Genomic DNA, 24,513 nt, shown 5'->3' with positions numbered 1-24,513 from the left:
TTCATGCAAATAACTGCCTGCCTGAAAACTGTTTATCTGATAAAAATAAAATTACCAGTGTTAGTATCCTTTTTCTCCTTGTGCCCTGGAAACAGGTGTTTTCTTTTGAAGGATGCTAACGATGGGAGCTCTTGGTTCTTTTCCTGTTGAGTACATGCAGTCCACTGGGATTGACACCCTATTTTCTCCCTGTAGTCTTACCTGCAGGCTGCTGGCTTACCTGTGCAGATGTGAAGATCTAAAGGGAAGGGACAGCATGATACAAAGAGCATGTCAATAAGATAGCTATAAACCAGAATATATTCAGTCAGAGTGATGGAAAATCATTCATAAATCATTGGGGGATCACGCATACTCCAGAGGAGCTGCGCTAGACAGGCTTCGTACATGCCAGACAGATAGATGGGAGGGTAACATTTGCTCAGGAATAAGAAATGGAAAAACCTCACCCCAACCTTTTAATGCTAAGTCCTCTAAATCACTTTTTTATTGACTTGTTTAAAATATGATGCAGGCAAAATCTGTTTCTCAGGAGTGACTTATGCTGGAGTTAAAAAACAGAAAGCAAATTTTGTCTGCCAGCCAAGTAAAACTTGGATTGGCTATTAAAACCAGGATTTTGTTGGCTAGCATTGTATCTGATTACATGAAAGTGTGGGAGCTAATGCTTTCTAAAGCTATTTTTCCAGCCTTTCAGATGTTCAGTCGTATCACCTACTGTAGCTGTTGGGCAAGACTCCCCTCCCCACCAGCCCTACGCCTTCTAATCGAACCCACGTGCTTCAGGAAGCTCAGGAAGAGTACTTTTAGTCCTGCGTATTTATTTTTAAGTAAATGAGGCTGTTCTTCTAGACAAAGGTTCTTTAAAACAATTTTGCTAAACTGCAGAGGAGGTGGAGAAACTTGTTGATTGGAAGCATCTGACTGGCTTACATGGTCTCAGCTGCCAGAGGTGAGAAACTGTCTCGGCAGGTGTAAATTACCTGGTTTCTGTTGAATGATATGGAGCCAACAGTCCAGCTGAGCCAAGAAGGGTGTCTGCATCTTGCAGTGGAGTGGAGTTTAATGTCACCTTTGCAGAAGACGCATGGAAAGATGTACAGCCCTCCCTTGCTTTGTAGGGGGAGCATCAGTTGATGTGTGCAGGATCCTCAGGAACGAGCAGAGCAGACGCCCTTTGAAGTGGTTAACTGGTTTCTGAATGAATGTTTTTATCTTTGTATTGTATATAAAGTTACCGAAGATAACGCCTGTATAGACTACTGGAAAGAGCATCGAGATGACTTAATCTGTCTTTCTGCACTAGTAGGGTTGGGCTGTTTTGGACACGCTTGTCTTCTCTGCTCACAAACTCTTCCTATGAAGAAGGTTGTCCTACCTCCTTGGTCCAGTGTTTGGTGCCCTTATTGCAAACAACAGATTTTCCCTAATGCATAAACTAATGCTTCTTCCACGGCACTGCACTTCGTACTCCTTGTTTTCTAGAAGCTAACCTTTCGTTACAAGATGAGGGCGTATCTCTGGGAGCCGTGGTTTCTGCAGGACACTTGGGGCTGTGAGCGGGAGGCTGAGGGAGTTAACTGTCTTAACTGGAAATAATTCTGTGGGCGCTGTGAATTTTGCTACCATAGGTGCTGGTCAGACAGAGATGATGTTTTCCAGTGCCCTCAGAGTCATGAAGATCTCTTCTGTGAAGTGTATGTCTTTGGGGCTGGAGTTAGATCTTTCTATCCCATGTGATAACACACTTGGCAAGGAGAGGTCTCAGCTGAAGCAGAGGTTTTGGTTTGCTACAGTAATGCAGTGAGGATGGTGAAGATGGTGTGACACACTTTGCTGGAGGACACCAGCATTCAGATGGCTGAGATGGTGATAGCTAGGGAGGATGAGCAGAGCTTGGGTTGATAATGTGAACGTGCTGTTTATTTTGGGAAATTCCCAATAGCAAGCTGAGATGTGTGATTACCCTCTTTGTCCCCTGGGCTAGATTTTGTTTATGAAAGACAGGTTTCCTCAAAGAGACGCTACAGGCATAACCTGAAATCAAAAGTGAGTTCCTGAATGCTGGTCGCTGCGGATTTATGTGATTTCATATGGTGATGGAGTTATATGCTGCCTTCTTCCCTGCCTGTTCCTCTGCCGGCACTGAGGGTTTTCTTCAGCTCTGAACATGCAGGAGATGTGATTTCTGAGCTGGAGTGAGGTTGGTGGCTCGTTTCTCTTGGTGTGACGCACATGACCAGCATTGCACCAGAGTCTGGTTTTGGGCAATACAAGATGGTGTTGCTCAGGTTCAGATTTCCAGTGCTCTGTAGGGCTGTGACCAAGGTTGGGGACCATGTGTTCTGCACTGAAAGGGTTAACACTGACTAGCTGATGGGCTGCACTTAGCCGTTCCCAAAATGGTGGTCTATCAGATGGGTCCCGTCTCCCCACGCTGGCTCATGGGGCGCAGCGTTTTCCAGGAGCGTACAGCATCAGGGTTCTGCTTCAAATCTGCAGCAAGGCTGACTTTCCTGTTGTTGGCTCTTGGGCAAGGTCTCCTTGCCTGTTGGTGTTGAAGTTTCAAGGGAGTTGGTGCCCACAGCTTTGATCTCTGTAGCTGGCTGCAATCACATTGCCAGAGAGTTTGGGTTTGGGGGATTTTTTTTGCCTTTAAGGCCTCACCCCATGTGTTGTGAAGGTGCCCGGGGCATAACAGTAGCCACAAAGCTTGTGAAATAGGCCAGGGAGAAATGACAAACATGTCCTTACTGAAAGTCATGCATTGGCTGATCAGAAGCTGCTTTTTACACCGGCAGCCTTGGCTTCTTGTAGAAGTTTGGGGAAACCTGCCCGGCAAGATACCCAGAGAGTCCCCAGCGCCAGGCTGTAGCAAAGGTGCTGCAGGAGCGAGAACTCCCAAGGACAGTCCGGCACCCATGTCACTTGGACCTCAAGAGCTGTTGTGGGTCTTCACTGTGTGAAATGGGGAGAGGTTTTGTGCTGGAAGGTACAAATCATTCAGGACCTTCTGGGTCACATCAATCCATGGTGAGAAAAGGACCAGGAGCCAACCTGTGGTGTTGCAACCCAGCAGCCGGCCGGGTTGCAAAGCTGAATTGCATCCATCCGCGTTTGTCATCACCAGTGTCAGCTTGACCTCCCTCATGGTATTGTCCAGAACAAACCTTCAGTAGGAGGCTGGAAGATAAACCCCCACTGTGAAAGACTAGGAGACTTTTGGGGGAAAACGGTTTTGAGGAGTCCCATCCCCATTCATCTGGAGAATCCCAGAGGACTTAAACTGTCTTGTTCAGGAGGAGAAGGTGGGTCTGAGTCTCCTTGTCCCAACCTGGAGCAGCCCACTGTGGAGGGCACTGCTAAAGAAAGCCATTACAAGAGTGTCCTGATGCTATAGGTGAATAATGCAGAAACTTTGAACAAGCAATACGTGTATAGGAAGTATTTGGAAAGATGTTTTATCTTTAGAGGCAAGGATGCTTCATTAATCTCACTGAATAATGCCAAGCCATAAATCATATTCATAATAGATGTATTTACATAATGAAAAGTAACTTCACTTCGTCTTTACATGAATAGAGATTAGAAGCCACTCTATTTTCAGGCAACCCATCAGTCTGTTGGAAACAGTCAGATGGTGGAAGGACCCAGTTGTGCCCCAGAGCCGTCTTGGTGTCCTCCCACCCTGCCGCTTTTGTCTCTTCTTCAGCATCATGGAAAATGCACCTTAAAAAAAAAAAAAAGGGTTAAAGAAAATCACAGGGACCTTCAGTGAGCTTGCCCTGCTTTCAGCATCCAAAAATATTAAAACCAGCAGCCTGTGCAGTCCAGACCACAACAGAATTCAGAGGCCATGGTGCAAGTATCCAGGAAAGTGGTTTCGTATGGTAAGGCCACGTATCCGTAACCCAGTAATCCCCAGCACTGGGAGAGCTGGAAGTGGGCTGCATTTCAGTGCGGTGAAGTCGTTTAGCCAGGCTGGAGAAACTGACTTTTCCTTGCAAGAGCCTGGGCGGGGAGAAAAAGCTTAATTAATGCAAGCATTACACAGGACACTGCAGCTGATGGGGCTGTTGGGTACCTCTGGTTTCATGGGTTTACCCAGAAAATGCTTCAAAAGAAGATGGTAGAAGCGTTCTCAGAGGTCGAGTTGTTTTATTTCCTTTTCCCCCAGCATTTGAATGTTCTTTTCCTCTCTCAAAGCCCAAACCTCCCACATCCCCTCACCACATTTGCAGTTCCTCTCCTGCGGTGGGTGGGTGGCGGTTTTAGGTCCCTGGCTGGAACCGGTGAGTTGCCACAGGAGCAGTTTGGGCTGATGGGCGCCCGCGTTAAGCCGGCAGGGAGGCTGGTTACCAAGCCCGTCAGCAATGCAGAGCCCTGCGGTGGGTGACGCTGCGACCAGCGGTGCACAGGTCCTCCTGGACATCACCCACCCGCAGGCAGATCTGAGTCCCAGGCAGGTGATTCTCCACTGCCTTTTTGGGCTGTTGTTTGCACCGGTGAAAGGGGTGGTTGAGGATGGGGGAATGGTTTTTTAACCCAATTCTGCATTCATTTGGTGTAGTGGAAAATCATTGTCATGTGGAGCAGTGGGAAAAGGCAATCTCAGTGTCCAGGAGGACAGCAGGGGCTGAAGAGCTCTGACTGTTCCGTTGACAAGGTGTTCTGCCACATCTCCTTTGCCACCACTCAAAGGCACAGGAAGCTTTCAACTCCTGTCAAAGTACTTGAAAGAGAGGAAAGGCCAGGCCGAGGATGAAGGAGATGCTGGCGAGCTCCAGACTTGCAGGTCCACAGCTTTTGCCGATAGTTTGCTGAACACTAACAAAGTAGCGAGATCTGTCCATCCATCCGTGTCAACTGCTGTGAGCAGGAGTCCTCACACTGCTTGTGCCGGGCTCCCAGCGTGGTGCAGGGGAAAGGGTGTTAGGAAGTCATGCAGGGGGTGAAAGTCCTCTGGGATCGCAGGAGATAATAAATAATGCTCTATGCGATCCTATCCTATGTAATCCAATCCTATTCGATCCTATTCTATTCTATCATATTCTACTCTACCCTCTACTCTACACTTTATCTGATTCTGTTCGATTCCATTCCATGCCATTCTTCCTATCCCATCCCATCCCACTCTCAGCAGCCTGATCCCCTCTGGGTTGGCGTTGGTGGCATGGGCAGGCACCATGCGACCGGTGGGTTTGGGAGCAGGGCAGCAGGCAGTGCCGGCGCTGCGGTGCAGGCAGGTCCCTGGCAGCTGCGTCCCAGGGAGAGCAGCGAGGTGCTTCTCCCAGCTTTTGTGCCGGCTGCCACAAGAGCCGATCAGGTTTCTCCCTGAAATAACTTTCTTCTGCAAACAGCAGTGGCTGTTACAAGGTCTGAAACCCGAGCATGGCCTTGCATTGGTTGCTTTATCAAGCTAGGAATTTGTTGCATCTATCATCTCTCCCCCAAAATTGTTTTCCAGTTTTCCCCCAGTGGTATTTAGTGGGACTGGGAAACCAGGGCTTCTCACCACCTTCCCCACCTCCTCCCTGTGCCGCCGCAAGCTGGTCCTGCCTGAAGCTGGTAAGGTTTCATGCTCTGAACTGATTGTCAGCATCTGATGGAGAATCATTTCTGGGAGTAACATTCCCTCCTGCTCCATTCCCATATAAAACTTGTCACTGTTTATTTTGCAGCTTTTCTTGTCACTCTGCTGCTCGTTGAGAATTGCAATTTGTTGTCTGGTGACTGTGTATGCATATTCCACAGCAGCAAAGGGACTGAGGGAAGTGGCAGGTCAGGGAGCTCGTTCCTGGTTTCCAGTTTTCTGACTTTAACAAGTCTCTTGCTGTGTTGCTGTTTGTAAAGTAGCCCAGAAGAGGAGCGGATGCTTTGCAAGTGTTACTCATTTGAGTGCCTTTCTTCATGGGTTGCCAGCATGTGGGAGAGCTGCAGCCTCCAGTTCCCCTCTCCTTAAGACATTTCTCCTCAAGGAGCAAACCTGGGGTAGCTGCTTGGAAAAAGAGTTGTCCACAGGCTTTAGTGAAAGGCTACTGACTGCAAAAGCAACCCTCTGTGGGAAATGCTGCGCTGGCTTTACGTTAGCTAAGAAACACTGTCTCTCCCTAATACCGGGAAGAGACACGGTGGGAAGGTGGAGGAGACAGGTGATAACTCGGAGTTGTATAAAACCCATCCCGAAGTTTCCCTTCACGCCACACAAGGAGAGTTGGAGACCTGGAGGACCTGAGCAGTTGTAGGAATCTCTGAGCTGGGAAGCGCTGGAGCTTTGCTCTTCTGATGGGGAACCGGGATGTAGACCAGATTTCCCCCTGAGAAGGAGGTTGCAGACAGCGCCGAGCGGGACAATACTATCATGATATTGTGATGCAGTGAAATTTTTCTCTGGCTCCTGCATGCTGGGTGGGTGCAGAGTGCATTTCTCCGACCAGAGTCCAAATTGCTGGAGGTGTTTGGCAATTGGGTCCTTTTGCAAGGTAGCCTTGCCTGCAGCAGTGCTCAGCTGCATGGAATTGCATGACGGTAGAATGGAATGGAGTGGAATAAAATAAATAGGATAGGGTAGAATAGAATAATAGACTATTTCAGTTGGAAGGGACCTACAACAGTCTTCTAGTCCAACTTCCTGACCAGTTTGAGGCAGACCAAAAATTAAAGTGTGTTCTTAAGGGCATTATCCAAATGCCTCTTAACCACTTACAGGCTTGGGGCATCGACCACCTCTCTAGGAAGCCTGTTCAGTGTTTGACCACCCTCTCAATAAAGAAATGCTTCCTAACGGCCGGTCTGAACCTCACATGGTATGGCTTTGAACCAGGTTGTGGCACTTTGACCTTCCCCATGGTCCCCTGCAGCGTATAAGCTACTACTCACATCGGCTGCATTTGTATTTTTGGTTGCTTGTTGTTTTGCTGTGTTTTTCCAGCTCTGCTTGTATCGAAGAAAAGCTTCTAGCACTGTTACCCCAGGCTTTTGTCTTTGCTCATCTCTGCCCACTCTTTGCAGGGATGAGATTAGGGCTCGAGGCATCGCGGGAGTGACTGCCAGGAGTCGTGAGGCAGGATTTACCCACTGCAAAATCCCAGAGAGCATCGCGTAGCTCTCGTAATTTACTAGGTTTCTGCGTGTTTTACTACGGTGTCGCTGTAGATTGGCTCGGAGCCGCTTGAGGAGCGTGGTGGCTGGTCGGCTGTAATCAATAGCCTGAAGGGTAAGGAAGGGTCAGCAGCTTCCAGAAATCCTGTCGCTTCTCATGTTCGTCACTTCTGAGTACTGCAGGTTGAATCTTTCTGGGTGGGTTATTGCAACGTGTTGCTGTCTTCAGGGGAAAACAGGGTGCACAGAAGGGGATTTTCCTCTGCAGGAAAATCTGCTCCTCCCTCTCCCCCCACAAAAATACGTGGTTTCTGTTTTGTTGGAAATTTCTTTGCAAACATTATGGAATTTGGTCAAGGAAATGAAATCTCAAATCCTTCTTGTGTTGAGAATGATGTTTCAGCCAGGCATGGGGAGGAGGAGGAAGGATTTGGGTTTGACTGAAAACTTGAATTAACTGGTAAAAGGTTTTCGGGTTTCAGGCACTAACAAGCGTTGAAGTCATCATTGCTTGGAGCTGGGAGAGCAGCCGGTTTTCAGCATCAGTCTTAAAGCTCAAAAACGCAGCGTTGAATGGTTATTTTACAGCCGAACAGGAAATGGTGTCCCTCTGGAGCCTTACAGTATTTCCCTCGGTGTTTAAGGGTGGTCTTCGCTTTCTCTCCTCCTTTGCCATCTGCCCTAATGCTGGTGGTCAGTGGTGCTACCACCACCATTTGGACCACCATGAGCTGCTGGAACTACACCAACTGCTGCCAAACATCCCCAACACCCAGTAGTATATAGAGAGAGTGGCAAAATGGGACTGTCAGGTTTTTTGGGGGTTCCTTAATGTAATGTTGGGGACTTCTGTGGGCAGCAGTAATTACAGGAGAGAATCCAGTGCCTTCAGCACCATGTGTGGCCAAACAACCAGCCAAGCAGGGGAAACATGTAATTGCAAGGACCAGTGTTCTTTATTCTTTTAAGTTAAATGTCCATGTTGACCCACGTTGTGTTGTGTTCACAGTGGAAAGAGCATCATGGAAATCTTCCCGGTGGAATAGCTGTGACTGCAGAGCCGCCAGATCATTTTAGCCCCCCCTGCCCCACAAACAAAGCCTTGTAGCTCCTGGGATGTTTTTGTGAAATATAAATTGGGCGAACAGCAGTTTTATTCTGAAGGAACAATGTCGCTCTTTGTTTTGAGGTCCTGCAGCATTTCGTGGGTATACAAGAAGCAAAATGTGAAGCTGGTTATGAAGGAAAGACAAGCTGGCTGCCTTTACGTGCCAGCCGCGGGCAGCACTGAAATGCGGTGAATTCCCCGGTGAAAAGTGTGTTTTAAGCTGGTGTTTCTGCCTTGTGAGTGCTTCTTACAGCTGGCAAAGGGGCAGGGGAGTTGCCCGAGTGCTGGTACGGCTGCTCTGGTACAAGCTGTTAACTGGTGAGAGTCAGCTCTTCCAGTTCACTTCTTTTTTTCTGTTTGTTTGTTTGTTTGTAAAAAAAAAAAAAGAGGAGTTTCACTTGCTTTGAATGTCTCTCTTGTAGATGCACAGATTTTTCCCATCCGCCCTGACTCAGCCCCCAGCTCTCTGCTCCCTCCTCTTTGACGTTGGCACTCCAGGGCAGGATCAAAGTGGGTGAAATTAGACAGTCTCCTCCTTACAGTGACTCATCGCTGGCTTTGGTCAAGTGCTTTGCACTGGGGGATGTGACTAGCAGAAAGGGGAAGGGGTGGGTGTCTGCATTGCCTGGCTCCTCCTGGGGCTTGTGCACCCACAGCATGCAATGTGCTTGTCCTCACTTCACAGCCAAGCTATCCTTCTTGTCTGTTCATTGTACTTTAAAGGCAAAACAAAATATGTCAGGTTTTACCCAGGGAGGAGTTGTTGTCAAATCTGAGATCTGATCAGGTCAATTAAATTGTTCTTTATTTTATTTGCTGCAGAGAGTTTGAAGCGAGGAGCAGCCAGGTATTTCCCCAGGCTCCTGCAGAGCAGAGAGCTGCGGCCAGCCAGAGCCAGGGCTTGATTTTCACACTTCAAACATTGCACGGAAATTTTCTTTTTTTTAAGTCGTGGGTACATTTTCCCTGTGAGGAGCTTGGCAGCGTAACAGGCTCTTGCTTTTCAGTGTCTGGGATGCATGCACCAAGAGGAGTGCCCTGTATAGATGTTCTCCATTGTCTAACGCTGTTTTCCAGCAATAGACTCCATGCTCCTGTAGCTCCTGAGGTTCATAAGAGGACTGAGAACCAAGCCAAGCCTCAGGCTGAACCACACAACCTTCCTCATCTTCTGGGAAAAAAAAAGGGGGCTTGGGAGATCTGCACAAGCTTTGCCCAGCCTGGATTTATGCAAGAAGCCAATTTGTTGTAGAAGGGCTTACCCGGGAGGCAGGAGCACTCTTCCCATCTGCCCCAGGCGCTTGTGGAAATCTTAACAAAGAAGGGAAAAATAATTATTTCATGGCTGGCAGATGCACAGATTTAGCCTGTTAGCCCGCACTGCCTCGACCGGTCCTCCTGAGCGGTCCTGGCCTCTCACGTTGGAGGAGGATCCAACGTTCATCCCAAGAGGGGTGCTGAGCTCCCAGCATGGTGGTGGTCTCTCATGGCCTTGGTGTGGTCTCGGGACTTGTCCATGTGCATGTGGCTGGGGGGGTCTGTACAGTCACCCCAACCAGGAGCGTGTTGTTGCACACTCAGAGCCACCTGAAGAAGCCAACCTGGGGCCACCAAGGATGCTCTTCCCTCCCAGCTCCTTTCTGCTCGGGGATAAAAGCGTTGTTGAGGGGTGCAGGCAACATGTTCAGGTTCCAGATGTGGAGTTTTGAAAAACAGCCGTGCCAGCAGCCATGGGCACGATATTGCACACAACGTTCTCCCTCCAGCTCCTGGTCTCTTCTTCCCACAGGGGCTTGGTGCTGCCCGGCAGGACTCGGGGCAGCTCAGCCATCAGGGGCTTTTGCAGCATTTTTGTGCAGCATTTTGCTAAATGCAGCAGCAGCTCATGGTGGTGACTTTCCGTCATAGTGCTTAGATGTGTATAAAAGCAAAACTTTCCTTAAAACTCCTTTTTCTCCAGGCATTGCATTTCCTCTTAATGCATGGAAATGACATTATTGGCCAGTGTGGTTCCAGCGTTTACTTTTATTTTTAACATTTCCATGTCTGCTGTGGGACAGGAAGCAACGGTGGCAGTCCCTAGTATCCAAACATAGGAACCAGTTTGTTTTATCTTTACTTTGACCATGTTAAATTTTGCTGAGCGCATCTTGGCCGAGCTCCAGGATGCTGGACCAAGCCCACCATATTCAGAGAGAAGTGAATAATTACTACTTTGTGGTGGTAGGGCAGGGAGGAACGAAAAAGTGTTTGCAAAACGCTTTGAAGATAATGACACCCCCCAATTTTATGAGTGGCAGCATTACAGAGCATGCTGTAGATAGCTCATTAATGCTCGGTGATTAGAGGAGCAGACAAGAAACACCGTTTCCAGCAGCGCCCAATTTGGGCTTCCTTTAAGAAGGGAGTGGTGAAAGGCAGGGCTTAGCCAAAAATAAACGAGCATCTCAAAGGCAGATGGTCCTATTCACAGACCTAAAATTACACCAGTGGAGGGCCAGGCAGGATGAAAGGAATTAGCATCTGGTGGCGAAGGGAAGGCAGTGTCACTGCACAGGGTGGGTGACCAGATGGCCCCGGGCTCTGTCGGATGTCCTCCTGCAGGCGGTTTCAACCGTTCCCACTTGCAGACCTCTATATATATTTTTGGGGTGTTGGGTTTTTTTCTTTTTTTTCTGGAGAGGTGCAGATTCTTCCGGAGCAAATGCAGGCTCGCCGGCAGGATGCTCATGTCTCCCCGTGACCTTTTATGGACCTGTTAACACCCTGCTTCTGCAGCACTGCAAGCCTGAGCGAGCGAGTGCCGGGGAGCCTTTGGCTCAGACTGGGATCTTTCGGCAGCACAGCACTGTGGCTAATGCCAGGGATAGGCACGCCGGCTCCGGCGCGGGGAAAACCCGTAAAGGTTCAAGCACCTGGTTTCTCAGTGCATGTGCAACCCCTTACCTAATTTCTGTGGACTCGTTGGGTTATCTCAGTTGAAATGTGGTGCGATGAGCCGCTGGCTGTGGCCGCTTTGGATGCTTGGGGCGCTGTCCTCCTGCATCCCGGATGGATGGATGCTCACCAGCTGTTCCCTGGAGTGGCATTTCAGGGTGCAGAGGGGCCGATGCTCATTTACAGGATTGTTTTCCCTTCTCAGCTGGAGCACCAAAAGCCTTTTGTAGAGCCATGCTGGGAATCCCATCAGCAGCCCGATCTAGGTTAAAATGACCTTTTTTAGTTTATTCCCCCTGCTCCTGGCGTTATTTTTAGCCTGGAGGAGCCCGATGACCTGGTTCATGGCACAGCCCCACGAAGGGTTGTGTTGGAGGGGTAGGGACATGGAGCCCAGTTCACGTGCTGGTGTGAGGGGAACCCCTTGCACCCCGTTCCCTGCCTCGACCCTATGCCGCGGCTCACTGCGGGTGCATTTCGATAGTGTGGCTTCAGCTGGTACGTGAAGAATCGTAAGATTTAAAAGCACAGTTGCAATGCAAGAAAAAAACTAAGAGCGAAGATTTAAATTCCTCTTCCCCTCCTCGCGTATCTGGGGGATTTGGAGAGGGAGTGGATTTGATCCAGGGTTTGTAAATGTTAATTCTACAATATATCATACCATTCTGCAAAGGACAGGGCAGAAATCTCTGGAAGAAGTCGCTGACTGGTGGGGGTTTGCCTTCCTACGTAGCCACATTTATTTTTATTTTACTTTTGAGCTAGTATTCCAGGAAAGCCCATTAAAAGCTGGCAGCCGCCTGCTAGCGAGCAGCTTGCCGGAGCTGAGCGCCGACGTGTGATGCTGGAGGAGCCGCGCCGATGGTTGGGGATGACTGATGGTGCGAGGTGTCGGTGGAAAGGAGGGGAAAAGGGGGATGTTCTCACTCCGCTGAACTTCCTTCCTTTGTGTTTCCTATTAAGCCGAGGGAACTGCGCTGATGCGGCTGCTTTTGCAGCCTTCCAAGCTCCGATTTAATTGTGGATGATTTCATCCTGGCCTTTTTATGTTGAAGCCAGTGGCCTGCGTCATGCAGCAGTGAATTTAGGCAGATTTTATTCGCATGTGAGTCATTGAGCTTTTCCAGCTGAATGTCACCAACTTGGAATTTTTGTCTGATTTTGTTGTTGTTTTTGTCTCTTGGTGTTTTTCCACCGGGCTTTTTCCCTACCCCTCGCTGCTTGCACTCCCTCGTCCCTCCACAACCCCCACCCCCCAAAAAAACAGAAATAGGCTAAATGTGAGTTTGAGTTGGCAGTGCGAAAGGATGGGATTATGAATGTTCGGGGAGGAGGGGGAAAAGGATGCTTTATGTCGCTGGGAGGGAAGGACTGAAGCCAAGTCAAATTGAGGGCTCTAATTTGGGAGCGGTGTTATTACAGGTCAGAGGGAGTCAGTTACTGGCTAAATTGGGAGAGCTGTCACATGCAGGAGCTGTAAATGTTGCTCACATGGTTGGGGCACACAGGCTCTTGGACAACTTGGTTTGATTTTGTTGACAACACTTAAACAGATTTTTTTTATTTTTATTATTGTTATTATTTTATTTCCCCTCAAAATACAGGCTGTGTAGCAGCGTCCCTCCGCCTCCGTTGCTTGCTCGTCCCAGCCCTCGCCTGCCCTTTGCACAGAGAAGTTTATAAATAGAGCAACTCCTCCATTATGTGCAGCTTCAGTCTCTTTATTTTTATACTGGAATCTGTTCAATGATTAACAGTTTAAACCATGTGCTGTGTATCAATACCTTACATACCCTTCATAACTTATTTTTAGTATTATTTTTCCCCCTTCTAAATCCTTTATCCATGTTAGGCAACACAGTTAAGACATTCGCATAATTTTTTATTTTGATTTTTTTTTAGCCTTTGAAGAAACTTATCTGCATTTCAATTGCGCTTTTGCTAAAAGGCTTTTTGCAATTGAAATTAAGAAGTCAGAGGAGTATTTCCTCCGTGCCTGTGGTTGTGCCTGTAGTCTCCTCGCTGAAAGCCAGGAAGATTTGAGCGTTTTTATGGATTAGGCTCAAAGAAGAGATACAGAAATCGCATGTTTTATTTCTTTGGCTTCCTGCATCATAGGAAATTCCACTGAAAATCTGGATTTGAGGGCGTGTGGAGGCATATGAGCAATGTAACCCCAGTATAAGTGAAAGCAGGCGGTGAACTCATTTCCCACCTGTACCCCTGTGTCTCAGAAGCAGCAAAATCAGCAGCGTTTTGCCGTGGCTGAGCTCACGAGCTCCAAGAAGCGATGGGACTTCTGGAAGCAATCTGCAGCCCCCTGTTTAATTATCCTTTTAATCCCTGCTGACCCATCCCGTTGCTGTGGGCCAAGCTGCCTCTGCGGGCCGGCTGAGCTCAGCTAACTTTGCACGGCAGCCAGCAAGAGCCACTTGACCCAGGATCTCGTCGGGATATCTTTGATATCAGGCTTGGCATGGCTGCTCTGATACTTCTGTCTCCTGGTTGCATGGACAAGGGCTGATGGATTCCCCTCCGCTCCAAGAGGGACAGCATTTTGTTGTCATTCCTGTTGCTACAGAATGTATCCCCCACCCCATATGGGTGGGCGCTCCTGCTTTCTGCTGCTCCACCACTGGGTAGAGGTGAAAAAACACCTCACCTGCTGGTGTCCACACCGTTGATGGTGCTTTTGCAGTTTTGCATGCTCTCCCTTGGCAGGTGGGGCCCAGGCACTATTTCCCTGTGCTTTCAAAAGACCATCCTCCCCATCTGAGGCTTCGGAGCATGATGCCCTTGATGCCCAGGAGCTTGTATGTTCCATGGAGTAAAGAGAAACTGGTGCTGTGAGTTCTTGTCCCATGTCAGGCTGGCTTCACCCTTCAGGACAGCTTTTGTAGGAGGTTGGTTGGTTTGTCTACCAAGCCTGTGTCCTCCTCCTGCTCTTTGGAGGAGGCTGGACTGCAGCTTGCGAAATCGGTGAAGCAAATTCATCTTTCCCAAGGTGTTCTCCATGCCAGCGCCAGCCACATTGCATTGAGGAGCTCAAATCCCATCATCTATGCGGTGTAGGTTCCCTTGGCACCTATGGGGCTTTTGATAAGGTTTCCCAGTGTGTCATTCTTTGCTCTGAGTCAGTGAAATGCTCTCAACGTTGCAAAGCTCTGCACTAAATTAAAAGTCATGTTGCTAGGGAGTGTTGTGGTAATACGTGGTATTAAGCTGTGTAGCAAAAGCGGGCGACAGATACAGCCTAGAAAACAAATCCATAAAACCTCCCATCAGATGCACCGTATGAAAATCGAGTGTACTTCAGCTTGGTATTAAATATGTCATGGAAAAAGACTCCCGCTCCTTCTGAATTTCCTGAAAGTCTGCTTTGGGCTGAAAACCATAGTAGCTGCAGCCAATTTAGAGAAGGAAAAATCCCTGCTCTTGTTGCTGTCTGCAGAAGCACACTTAATGATCGTGCCATGCGATTCTCCAGTGCTAAAAATATATTGCTTCTGGGTTTGTACAAACAGCCTCCTAATAACTGGAGCTGTGGCAAGTGGCAAGCTCACGAGGTAGGGGGGGAAAATAGTGTCAAAAATGTGAAAATATTTTTTCTTTCTACTTGCTCTGCAGCGCAGTAGATCTGGGCTCTTCTGTCCTTGGTGGCTGTCAGTGTGAAATAAGGGATGTTTTGTTGAGGGATGTCCCAGTGGGCTCTGCTTCTGACCAAAATAAGGGGCATTTTGCTCCCTTTGGAGTTTACAACCCAAATGGAGAGCGCTGAGCTCCCTGTCCTGCTGCTCTGTCTGCCGGTGGGGTTTCATCAGCCTGTTTGGGGGGATCTGGTCGTGGGTTGTCTTTGAGGCTGGCTTCAGTGCCAAAATTCCCGACTCCTGCTAATGCTGTCCCTGCTGTGAGATCAAGAATTGCAGCCTCAGCTTGAGATACTCCTTTCCAGTCATGTCTTCCACACAAAGAAGAGACAATGCTACAAACCAAACGCTTGACGGGGCTGCCTTTGCTTTGGAGAGCTTGATGGAGAGGAGAGCTGCTGGTAATAAACAGCTGAACTTGCTGCCCAAAGAGAACTGCCTTTAAAAGGGCAACGAGGTGGGTAGGGCTCATGTCTTATCCCCCACAGGGTTTCTGGGGTTTTTTTCTCCCCAGAAGCTGCGTGTCATATGGTCACCTGCTCCTTAGCCTGGCTTCCCAAGAAAAGTTGCAAGAAATTGGCCGTTCTTGAGACGTGAAGGACATTCAGCGTGCAGCAGCCAGCTCCCCGGTGCTCATCCACAGTCACCTCACCTCTCCATCAAGGCACCTTTTGTTTCAGAGCACTGCCCAGCAGGGACGCCCCTTCTGTGAAGCACAGAAAATAAGGCCACCGATGGCCAGCGTGCCTCTTGCCACCCAGCTGCACCGGCAAACCCATCCCTGCTGCCTCGACAGTGGCTGTTGAAGGGCTTGCCTGTTGCGCGCAGGGAGATGCTGGGGGCGGTTGCAAGGAGGTTGTGTCTTTTGGACAGAATTGTTTTCAGTAGTTAATTAAATCTGCACCATTCCATTTAAGAAGTCAAGGAGATACTGCATAGTTAATTTCCATGGAGCTTCTTAATCTCAGTCGTTAGAGAAGTTGCTCCTTGGTGAAGTCCTCTGTGCTCCGGTCGGCACTGAATCCTGCAGTACAGTTGGGAACACTTTGCTTTTCATGGCTGTGTGGCTCTTGCCTTTCTCTTTCTACAGAACTGATATTGCCTGTAGTGAGGACTTCTCCAGCCACCTCCTTTTGCAGGACATGCTGTGCCTATTGCTCTATTTTTATGGCATCTCTTCCCTGCATCCACACTGGTCTGTTCACCTCTCCTCCTGCTCAGAGCTTCTCTGCAGCAATCGCTCGGGTGGAAGAGAAACATTAGGAAAGTACTTAGTGTATTTTTAGCCTCTTAGAATGTGATGTAGCTGCTGGAAACACGGAGGAGAGCCAGCACCATGTGAACCGATAGGTTGCAGTGCCTCACCGGCAAATTTTCCGTCGAGTGCTGCTGCTCCTTGGCACCGTCAGCCAGGGTGCAAGGTGGGTTGTGGGCACTGGAGAAGGGAGATGATGCTCATGCCTTGTGTGATGCGAGGTGTATATTGCCATCTATCTGTCCTTTCCTCATGGATGCTGATGGACAGAATGTGCTTCTGTCCTTCAGAGAGGTCATCTGCACTTAAATCTGCACAGAAGCTGACCAGCTAGGGAAAGGGGGAATTCAGTGATTGCCTTTTGATATCTCATTAGAGACTGAAGATGCTGGGGTAGCATGAAGCTGTGGAGCCACCTTGGACCTAGAGGTTGATAGCTGTTGGGGTGGGTGCTTCAGGAGGGGAAGTGCAGAGCCCTGATTGCCACAATAGCAGCCCCCAAGCCCTTCTGCTGTCTGGGGCTTGTTTGCAGACTTTCTGGCTGTTCCCAGCTCCTTACCAAGGCTTGTTACAGGGAAAGAGCTTCGCCGCTATTCCCTAAATTTCTCCCAAGTTGGGCTGTTAGACCCACATGGGAGGGAGCAAAAGCAAAAAGCCAACTGTGAGGTTTTCTTGGCTTTTCCTCTCTCAAATCCCACGTTATCCACCAGGACGAGTGGTTTTGGGGACCTAGGCAGAAGCAGTCCCCGGGATGCAGAGCTGGCCTCTCCCAGCCGCTGCAGCGCAGAGACACAGGAGGTGCCAGGAAGCCGCGGGTGCCGGATCCAGCAGGCACGATGCTGTTTGGCACGGCTCCCGTTGCCTTCAGACATATAGGATTAGGTCCTTCCGCTCCATGCTGAGGTCAGCTCTAGCGCAGGCATAAATTCAGACCTGTTTGAACGTAGCAGGGGGAGGTTGGCAGCGTTTACACATCACGCTGCAGCCTCCCAGCCATAGATGTGCTTAGAAACATCACTGGTGTCTTCCTGCCTGGTGTTAGCTGCGGTTTTGGATTGCTTTTGGTGAGATGAGCAGCATTCAGGTTCACCGGCACTTTGATGTCAGCTTGCATCTCTGTCTTATGCAATTGGCAAGTCTGCAATAGCCTTTATTGTCAAGATATTTTTCTTTTTATTAGTGTCAGTTGCAATAACAAAAGGCACATGCTGAAATTCTTATTATTTGGCCTCTTGGGGAGGGAGAAGGCTGCCAGGTTTAACGGCGAGGGTATTGATGTGCTCTGGAGGGGGCACAGGGAGGGTTTCCAACAGGGATCTCACTTTGTTTTCTTTAATGTTGGTCTTTTGAGTGAGGCTGGTTTAGGAAGAAAATTATGTAAATCCACCCAAACAAAGTACTGTGAATGGGTCAGCATGCAGGTGCTAATTACTGCAAATAATAATTTAAATCTCTTGATTTAATTGAGAGCAGCCCTGAGGAAGGCTCGGGGGTGTTGGTGGAAAACTTCTCCATTAAGATTCCTCTCCAGCCAAACCCACAGGTCACCCATTTGCTTTTTTAGACACTCAACACCACGTACCCAGAGACCCATTTCCAGTGCAAGGCAAAAACATTTTAGTTGCTTTACCTCTCAGGTTTGTTCCGTTTACAGTTGGACTTGATGATCTTAAAAGTCTTTCCTAACCTAAATAATTCTATGATTTGGATGACTGAAGGTCCCACACGTGGGTGGGGGCAATCCCAAGCACAGACACAGGCTGGGCAGAGAACGGATCGAGAGCAGCCCTGAGGAGGAAGACTCGGGGGTGTTGGTGGACGAGGAGCTCAGCATGGCCCAGCCCGGAAAGCCAACCGTACCCTGCGCTGCATCACCAGCGGCGTGGCCAGCGGGTCCAGGGAGGGGATTCTGCCCCTCTGCTCCGCTCTGGTGAGACCCCTCCTGCAGTGCTGTGTCCAGTCTGGGGCCCCCAGTATCAGGGGAACACGGACCTGCTGGAGCGAGTCCAGAGGAGACCACGGAGATGCTCAGAGGGCTGGAGCCCCTCTGCTGTGGAGACAGGCTGAGGGAGTTGGGGCTGCTCAGCCTGGAGCAGAGGAGGCTGCGGGGAGACCTGACAGCACCTGCCAGTGCCCAAAGGGGCCGACATGGAAGTTGGGGAGGGGCTTTTTACAGGGGCCTGGAGTGCAGGACAAGGGGGAATATTTTTAAACTAAAAGAAGGCAGATTTAGGTTAGACAGTAGGAAGAAGTTCTTTACTGTGAGGGCAGCGAGGCGCTGGCACAGGCTGCCCAGAGCAGCTGTGGATGCCCCATCCCTGGGAGTGCTCAGGGCCAGGCTGGATGGGGCTGGGAGGTGTCCCTGCCTGTGGCAGGGGCTTGGAACTGGATGTCTTTGAGATCCCTTCCCACCCAAACCATTCTGTGATTGTATGATATGATCCCCTTTGTCTGGAAACACACTGTAGTTCACCTACAGCCAAGTGCTGCAGCGGGCGCCAGGGCAGAGGTTCACATCCACAGCAGCACTGGAGAGCAGATTTGTGTGATGGGTGGTGGGGTGTTGGGCCATTTCACAGACCAGTACATCCAGTTGCAGGAAGACTGGAACCGGCAGTGACCTGCATTTTTTTTGCGTGGTGCGAATTCAGGCTGGTGGTTGGAACGTCTTCATTCTTTGCTCTTCTGCTTTAACTTCACTGCAAGCAACCCTTTGTGGGATGGGGTATGGTCTCTCCACCCTACTCATGCTTTTCACCAAGCCAAGTAAGACCTGATTCACGTGGATGCTGGAAGTCATAGAGCCAGCAGAAATGTTGCCATGGGCTGCAGACTAATGTGCATAGAGCCACGACCTGTTTGAAACAGGACACGTAGCTTCTGCTGAGCTTACCAGAAACAAGAGTGGAAGGTAACTTAAGTGCTGAGTCCTGAGTACCTTCACTTGAGAAAACGCAAGACATCAAGGAGCTCTTTGATGCAGACTGGAATTTTTCTGGAAGCTGAAGCCAGATAAATTCAAGCTTAAACCAGATCATTCCAACTGGAAATGAAGGCAAACTGAAGTGCTTGGGAGACATTGGAACAAATAACCAGTAGACATAGGGCTGAGGTTTGTCTCTTGATGGCCGTTCACTGGGAGATGACATTTTGGCCAAACAGAGCTTGCTGGGCTGCAGTCATGTGCAGAGTCAGGTTTCTTGACCCCTTTTGCCCTGGTGAAGACACCCATGTGGCTGTAGTAGGTGTTAGATATCGGGGCCGAGTCGTGATGACCTCGGTCACCACAGATTTTGGTGATTTTGGTGGAAGCACAGCATCTTGCATGCCTGCACGGAGGAGTTGGTGGGCAGTGATGTGCTAATGGGTTTTTACACAGCAGGAGGAGTCCGGGTGCTGATTTTTCTGCCTCTGCCAAAAAAGTGAGTGCCTCCACATAGCTCTGCCCATCGCGTGGAGCCGATGCCACATCGGTCATCCAGGGAACAGCGAACAACGGGAGCCTCTTCTGTGAGCTGCTGAGGAAGGGCTCCTGCAAAACCTTGCTGCAAGCCCAGAAATAGCCATCACCTGCACTGGGGCCACTGATTCCAGGCTCGCTTGAAGCAGTCACAAGCTGCCTAAGCACGGATTGCATTTGTTTTGCTATTGGTGATCCAAGAAATGAAAACCTCAGTGTCGTTCCATCCCTAGGAGGGCTTGGTTGCCGTCCAGGAGCACCCAGTTCCTCCTCCCTCCAGCCCCTCATACATTGCATGGCACTTGGCAAGATCAGGGATCCCAGCATAAATTTTTGGTACAAGCTCCTGGTTTTCCTCCTCGAGTACATCCGAGAGTGCCGCCCCATTCAGCCCTGCTGTGAAGATGCTCTGTTTGGTGGGTGTCCTTCAGATGTGCACATCTAACTCTTAGTCCTTTCTTGCTTGGACAAATTATCTGAATGGGCATTTGGTAACTTCTGAATGGATAATTGTATTAAACTGAAAACAAGGGATTAATAAAAAAGTAATTTAAGAGCAATTTACTGGCAACAGGAGCCCTTAAATGCACTGACCTACCATTGTGCAGCAATGATACCAAGCCTGCTATTTGAACGTACTCTTTGTCACTCAGAAAATCCTTGGGCAGTTTTTAAAACACTTCCAGTCTTTAATTGTTGTCCTTGTTACCAGTGATGAGCTGTTGTCTATCTTATAAATTACACATCATTCATCTCGCCTGCTTCGTCAAAATCCCAGTGAGCATATTTGTCTGCTTGACTTGTGAAATGTGGTAAGTCAGATGTGACAACACGAGGATAACCCAGTTTCTGCTTTCAAAATGAAAAGGTTCGTCTTTCTTGGGGTTGTTGGTTTTTGGGGTCTTTTTAAGTCCTTGAGAGGTATCCCACATTGTCGTTGTTCCTTGGAGACCTGCTTACCTGGTGAGACACGCGTGTCCCTGTGCCTATGCTGACAGCTCTTGGCCATCCCTCTAGGCAGGGTCAGTGTTTTTGAGGTGGGGGGCAGAGGTCTGTTTGCAAAAATCAAAAATAGAAGAAAAAACTAGGCAGATAGGTACTTCAGGGTTTCTAAGTGCAGGCACTAGTGTGCTGCATGCATTTTTACGGACATCCACAGAGACCCTGTGTATCCCTCCCTTTGTCCATCCAGGCTGGCTGGAAAACCACGACTGTTCTTGGTCCATCAGTAACAGCTTCGGGAGCTCCACGTGCCTCACTGGTGGTTGAAATAACCCAGGTGTCTATCGGGAGGCACGTTCAAGTGAAGGCAAGAAGGTCCTTCCCACAGTGCAGCATCAGAGGTAGATCTGTCGCCCCTGGACATGAAGGCAATCAACAGTTTGCAGGGATCCTGAACGGATCAAGCAGATTTGTGACAGAGGGATCTGATGAGCACATATTAAATTGACAAATTTAATTTCTTTCTGGCTTCTTTCTCAAGCCAGAAAGCCCCAGTTTTGGGGGTAGTGTTGGACCTATTCATAGTGCAGGTTTCAGCCTTGGGAGCAGGACCCGGCTATATTTGGTGCTTTATTTATACACAGGCACTCTGCACATGCATCAGCTGTGCTCTAGAGCAGCAAAATCATATTGGTTAAATAATCCTATGTTGGAAGGTAGTTTCACATCCCATCTTCATTCAGCCTCTCGCCCAAGAAAAAAGGATCTGTAATAAAAATGGGGATTTTCTGCTCTGGGGGCACCAGCAGCTCCCATCCCTTCCCCGTACAGGGGTCACAGGGTCCTTAAGGTGCTCGTGGTCAGTTGTTATTTTAGCTCATCTGCAAAAGGAGTTCATGCAATGACAGCAAGAGGCAGGACAGGGATTTTGGGGAGTTTCAAAGCAGCAAGGTGGAGTTTCTCACTTTGGGGCTTTCTCTATGCTTAGATTTGCCTGCTGCAAGTAACAATAGTCTTGCCATCCCTTAAAGCAGCAAAAGCCTTGTGAGAAAGCGTCAGGCATCCTTGAAGCAGCACCCCGGGGGAACTAATGAGGCGGTAATGTGATTAGTGCCTGTGACCCCGTACACCACTGCAAGTAGTGTGCCAGGACCCTGGGACATGGCAGCCGAAAACTGGGACACATCTTAACCATGGCTGACCCAGGGGGGCTTAGATAGAGGGTGAGACGTCCCTGATGTCCGGGAGTGTGTGGCAGCAGGTAGGGAGCTGAAGCAGGGGCTCCTGTGTTCGGGGAGATTGGGGAGAGGGGCTTCAGGGGGGTCACTGGCCCCTCTCCCCCTGCCCAGAAGCAGCTCCAGCTTTCCTCCTCCCAGGCCACCCTCTCCAGATCCCTCTGTTTTCTGGCAGACAGGATTAAGCCTGACCTACCACCCCATCTCAGACAGAGCCAAACCTCTTTCAGATCTAATTATTTTCCGTTTTTGTTTAATTGTGCACATGCTGCTGCTGGCTGAGAAGGAGAGCGGCTCCTGCCCGTGCTGGGGCAGGGGGGTCGCACGGCTCCTTGCCAGCTGCGGGCTTTCGGATCAGCACTCCATCTTTTGGGGCTGTGATTTCAAACCCCTGTATCTCTTGGAGGCCTGAGGCAAGTTCCCCAAGAAGCAGCTCTGGCACTGTCCTGCGTTTCTCCAGTGGTGACCTTCACGCTTAGCTCTCCCCCGAGTGAGGAAGAGGAGTCTGGGCATGGCCACCTTTCTCCCTGCATCCTCCTCCTCCCTTGGACCCAGTTTGCACCCGGGCTCTGCTTGTTCTGCATGTGTTTTGCTACGCAGTTCCCATGTACAAGTGGCACCGGCTTCTTTTAGCAGTGCATGGCATGCCTTTTTTTAATGATCTTTTGATTTCTCAGTTGATCTGAGCTGCTGCAAAATCCCACAGCCTCTTCCCACAGACGGTGCCAGGCTGAGCTTCGGCTGTGCCAGCCTGAAAGCGCTGCCGAATCGTCCCAAGGGCAATGATAAAACAGGGGGGTGATAAGGGAACGGGTGACACCCCTGTGCAGGAGGAGGGGAGAAAATAAGATGGGTTTTCAACCCACTGGGCAGCTGGCCAGGGTGGGGAGAGAGAGAGAGAGGGGACAGAGAAATCAGATTAAGCATGACAAGAGGCTTTGCCTGGAGCAGTTATATCTGCATATGGAAAATACGGAGATGCTCTGGTGGACCTTAAGTTCCGCCACGCTCATGTATTTTTTACAGCATCCCTGGGGCTGAGCATTGCTTTTACATATCCCATTTTTTAACACCAAAACAACCTCACAGCATCTCTGCAGGCACAGGAGCACACCCAGCATACCGAAACTCGCTTCTGCTGCAAATGAAGCAGTTCCTTCCCCACCAAAGCTGTGCCGTGCCGTGTCCCTTGCACCTCTTGGCACAGCAGCACGAGGTGGCTCAGGCACGCTGTCGTGGGATCGGGAAGCAGCTCTGGAGGAGGGGTGGGTCTGCAGAGAAGTAAATACTGCTGCAGAAAGTTCCAGCGAGAGCCATCGGTGTTTCCAGCAAGCCATCTAGTGGCTTCCTATTAAAATGGTTGCACGTCTTGAAACTGGGAAGGCAAAGCTGGAGGGACGAGGGCTGCCCACCACCGCAGTTGTGTAGGGGAACCGTCGTGCAGGGGGTTTGGACCTAATTTGGAAAAGACCTTACTGCAATGGCCCTCTTCAGGGTCACAGGGTGGTGGAAGGGTTGGGTTAGCTGCTGGATCACAGCATAGGTCTTCTGATGGACATCCAGATCTTCATTTCACTGGTGCGGGTTTGGTTGCCTTAGCTCCAAAACACATGAAGGATACAGGGATAATCAATGATTTAGAGCAGCTTCCTCTACGGTATGGATAGGAGATAGCAGACAGGGAGAGAGAACGTAAAGTTTTGGGGTTTTCTTAATAACGTGAGAACTCGGGGCATTTCACTTGGTGAAGTTTTGGGCTTTAGTGGGTTTAAAGCAAATGAAAGTCCTAGTTCACCAGATGATTCTGTTGTGGCACCCTTAGGCACAGCCTGCTGCAGGGGCTGGAAGTTTGAAGGCTTCATAGAGGTGTTTGGTAAACTCTGGAGGAGAGACTGACCTGGGGCTGGAAGTTGGGTGGTCTAGGTAGATCCAGAGCTATCCTTGGCCGGTGTTTGTATAAGCTGTTCGGAAAAACCTCTGGTGATGGAGGTTTCACAATGTCTGTAGGCAGTCTCTCCCTGTGCATCACTCGCCCTAACTGTAGGAGGTAAGTTTCTTCATGACCGACCTGACTCACCTTCACTGCCATTCAAACCTATTACTGCAGTCCCCAGGAGATGTGGAGAGCAGCTTGTCCACGCTGTTCTCTGCCTCTCAGACAGATGACGGGTGGGCTGGTGCAGTTTTTATGTGCAACGTGGCATTTTGACTGATTTTCGGCCCATGATGCTTCCTGACGCCAGGCGCTTCCCCACCTGGTACTGCACAGCGATTTGTCCCACCTGCATGTAGATGTTTGCACCTACTTAATGCAGCTGGTTTTTTTCTGACTTTTCTCCAGGTCTCCAACATTGTTTTACTCCCGAGTCCAGTATTCTGGAGTGTTTTCATTTTTCCTAGCTTGGTAGCCGCACATTGAATACATTTATCACATCACCCATGTCACTGATGACATACTGGGTAGTGCCACAGCCAGGACAAGTCTCCTTGCTCAGCACATCCTCCCAGTCTGATGGCAAATCACCCGTAACGACTCTCTCCATATGGTTTTCTGATGAGCTGTGTGCCCACATTAGGATAGTTTTGCCTGAGCATGTTTTTCTGGTGTGCTGCTGAGGAAGCCATGTGGGGTAGCACCTAATGAATATCAAGATACACAGCACTGACTGCTTCTCCAGCTATTCACAGGCCAGTTACTCTGTCGCAGAAGGAAATTAAATTGTTCTTGACAAATCGGTGTGGACAGTCACTTATCATCTTGTTATCTTCTAAGTGCTTACAAATAGGTTGTTTCATTATTTGTTCCATCAGTTTTCCCGGAGTTTGAG

The 24,513-nt window shown here is 49.4% G+C and overlaps 1 protein-coding gene across 4 annotated transcripts in view; it reads left to right on the top strand.

Annotated features, from left to right (window-relative positions):
- The window catches only part of SAMD4A (sterile alpha motif domain containing 4A), a 109,472-nt gene that overhangs the window by 40,061 nt on the left and 44,898 nt on the right, over window positions 1–24,513 (top strand). The window lies entirely within an intron of this gene.

This window comes from Falco cherrug, chromosome 7 (assembly GCF_023634085.1).
Source record: "Falco cherrug isolate bFalChe1 chromosome 7, bFalChe1.pri, whole genome shotgun sequence".
NCBI classification, from domain to species: Eukaryota; Metazoa; Chordata; class Aves; order Falconiformes; family Falconidae; genus Falco; species Falco cherrug.
Note: the sequence above shows the minus strand (reverse complement) of the source record. Positions and strands in the feature narration are given on the sequence as shown.